This window comes from Sarcophilus harrisii, chromosome X, assembly GCF_902635505.1.
Source record: "Sarcophilus harrisii chromosome X, mSarHar1.11, whole genome shotgun sequence".
Classification (NCBI taxonomy): Eukaryota; Metazoa; Chordata; class Mammalia; order Dasyuromorphia; family Dasyuridae; genus Sarcophilus; species Sarcophilus harrisii.
In genome coordinates this window covers 60,088,600-60,092,284 of record NC_045432.1, presented here as the reverse complement: position 1 = coordinate 60,092,284, position 3,685 = coordinate 60,088,600, and the positions used below count along the sequence as shown (strand labels likewise).

Here is a 3,685-nt window from a genome sequence, read left to right as displayed (position 1 = left end):
GTTATGAGGTGCTCATCATGTTCACCACATAAGGATTCTTTTTAGGAACAGAGTATACTATACAGATGAAAGTCTTTTGTATGATCGCTAAATATCTTTGGTTTATTTCATTTTTTCTTCTTGGCTATGAATACACACAAACACACATACACACAATAACTCACACACAAATACATCTTCACCTTTGCACAGAAGTCACTCAGAATTAGACTGTAAATTGGAGAGTTATATCAAGTTCCTCACAGAATTTGTCTACCAAAACATCAATAGCAACCAATGTTGGTGTGGGAGGTGGTGATCTTTTTTGCAAATATTAAGTACTACAATATATAATGATTAAATGTCCCAAGAAATAATGCTTCTTGTAGCTTTGGGGCATGCAATCAAACTTATTCTACCAATCCAGTTCTTGGAATATTCAGTAAACTACCTTTGCATTTAATTATAACTTCTTTTTTTTCTCTAGTTTAATTTACAGCAAATGTCAAGATAGCTGTGATTCATCTCCTCCACAAACAAGTCCACTCACTGGTCATTGGACAAGGGTCTTACATTTAGCGTAATAATATTCAAATTTAAAGGTTCTGTACTGTCTAAAAGTACTTAAAATGTTATATGAAACGGGGAGGGGAAATAAAATATTTTAAAGAAAGGGTAGTGTGTGGCCTCCATTGGGGCTTGGATGTAAAACATCAACAACTTATTGTCACGACAGAGAACTATTTTCATGCAGGTATTTTCTGGATTTTCCGTTCCCTTGCTACCTCCTATCCAAGAGTAAGCCATAAAACAATGCATAGACTGAGGCAGTTTAACGGAAACAGAACCCGGAAATTATTCCGCTCACTATTTTGTTGCTCATTCTTTTGTCTATAGCTGCAGATAAATCTTAACAACGTGAAAACTACTGGAAACGTGTCCGGGTATGAGGACCCCCTGTGGCTCGGCCCTGGGAGTGAGACCGTTAGTCCTCTTTACCGCGGAGGCAGAGGCGGAAGGAGAAGAGATACTGTGAAGCGGCTAACCTCAGAATGTGTCCCATTGGCACAGAACGGACCCTATTGGCTGCTTAGACGTTCGCCTTCCAATTCAGAACACTGAGAAAGTGCATCAGAGAGTAGGCAGCATTCTTGGGAGGCTGAGGTAGGAGGAAGGAGAGGGGGAACCAGGCAGGTAGCCAAACGCGGCTTAGGGTCTGCCTATTTCTGAGGCGGTCTAGCCTCACCTGTCCCACTGCCCACACTCGCTGACTCCTCCCCCTTTATCCCTTAAAACTAGTTTAGATTCAGGTTCATGGCTCAACGCCTGTTTCTAACCAGATCCTTGGCTTCTATCATGGCCAGGAAGCTGTTTATGCGCCGTTGGGCTCTCCCTAGTGCTGGGGTCCTACAGGCCACCCCCAAGAGCTCGGGCACTCCGGCCCTAAACCTCACCCGGCTCTTACACAATTCCCACGTTTATAAGATTACGTTCAACATCTGGGATGGGCCAGATTTTCAGGAAAAGGTGCTCAATAGCACCATCCCAGTGGTGGTAGATTTCCATGCCCAGTGGTGTGCCCCCTGCAAGATCTTGGGACCCCGACTGGAAAAGGTGGTCGCCAAGCAGGAAGGCAAGGTAATGATGGCTAAAGTGGACATTGACGAAAATACGGACCTCGCCATTGCCTTTGATGTATCTGCGGTGCCAACAGTGCTAGCCATCAAGAATGGAGATGTGGTGGACAAGTTTGTAGGGCTCAAGAATGAAGAGCAGCTTGAGGCCTTCCTGAAAAAACTGATCAACTGCTAAACAGGCAAGACACCGGTTACTTTTGTTTTTATCTTTGGGGCCCTTATTCCTTTGATGAGTAGGGATCACAGCTACCTAGCTCCTCTTGGCCTTTGTCCTCAATCATGAGAACTTACTCTTTGACCACCTAGGGGTGGTAATTAGAGAAAGGCTACTGGTGCTCACTGGGGAAGGAAAGGCCTAGGTCATTTTGCGCCCTTTTTAGACCCAAACCCCCTTTCACTATTAGCAATCCCACTTTAATCTAGGACCAGTAGAGTTGGTGGCCTTTCTGAATATTTATTTGACAGAGAAACCACCTCCATGGGGCTTTTCAATAGATGAGCACCCTATTGGAACTGTAAGAACTTCTGTCTTTGTCTTCTGAGGGGGGTGGGGGGGAGGTCTCTGCATTAAAGACAAGGCAGGCCTCTCTGTCTAGTTGAGGCTTTTCTTCCTACTCACATTATACCTTTTTTAAAAGAAAGTAACCTGTACTTTTCTTGTTTTTTTATAGGTCTGATTTAAAAAAACTTTACTCAACGTGACCACCTCTTACAAAGAAGAACAAATCCTAAGCCTTCACACTAAAATTCCCTAGTAGCAACTACAAACATCTCTAGAAGACACCTCCTTCAATCCTTCTTTCTTTCCAACACAAGAACATAACAAGAGCTGAAAGAAGGGGAAGAATTCTACAACAAAGTCCTATAATCTGGAAGAGGCTTGAAGCATCACCTTTATTCTTGGCAGATCGTTCAATTTTAACAGCAGGAGGCTTAACTGAATATATCCATCACAGGGGTGGCACATTATTTTTTTTTTAATAATAAAATTTAAATTTAATTCCTGATCAGAAATGTGTCAGTTTATTTTATGGCAAGAAATCTCGAGATTTAGAAAAGAATTTCAATCTACTAGTTTAATAAGAAGGGAATTATATATATATATATATATATATATATATATATATATATATATGTCTCTTCTATATGTGTCTCTTCTAGGCCACATGGGTTTTATCCCAATATGTTCTGCCTTTTTGGTCTCAACTTAACTCCAAGGCTCCTCAAGGTGCCATTGTGTTAATTTCAATGTAGAATTTGCCTTAACTTCTTCAACTGCAGTATGTGGGATATGAAACATTTGGGAATTAACTATATTTCATCTAATCCCTTTCTTCAGGCACCAGTGATGAAGCATGATAAAATGGTTCCATTCACCACCCTCCCTCTAGTTTCAAAGGTCAGTCTGCTGGGTGATGACATCTTCTCCTGTTCAGAGATTAAGGAGGCTTTGGGTTTGAAAGCTTCTCTATTCTTTACTCATCCATCAATGGATGTCTGCTTGATTTGCTTTGTGACAGGGCAGTAGCTCACATCATTAGCCCGGCTGCTTTCTCTTTACAAATAGCGTTTATATTAAGGTTCAAAACTTACTAATAGAAAAACCCCAAAACCTGTACCTAGAAAAAGTACTTTGCCTTCCTGAGCCCCCATGGAGTTATTAAATGACTTTCCAATTAGAACAAAATAAAAATAGAGGACAAGGAGAAGTGTGAGATAGTGGAAAGCTTGCCAGATTGGGAATCAGGCAACCTATCTCTAGAGTTAGAGTTGCACATATCTAGTTTTTTATTAACTATTAACAATTCCCCATTTATTTTGCTTGAATATATATATATATATATACATATATATATATATATGTGTGTATATATATATATATATATATACATATATATGTTTGTAATGGGTTATTTTTTCTTGATGGAGACTTGGGGGTGGAGGGTGAGAACTGGAAGAGAGAGAATTCAGAGCTGAATATTAAATTTTTAAAAGTCACTCCCCCACTCTGGCCCATAGGCTCCTCATCTGTTAAATGAAGGGTAAGATTAAATGATCTCCAAATTGCA

At 40.5% G+C, this 3,685-nt stretch overlaps 1 pseudogene; it reads left to right on the top strand.

Moving 5' to 3' along the window:
* Positions 1 to 1,077: 1,077 nt before the first annotated feature.
* Positions 1,078 to 2,644, top strand: LOC100928758 (annotated as a pseudogene).
* The last annotated feature ends 1,041 nt before the right edge of the window (positions 2,645 to 3,685 follow it).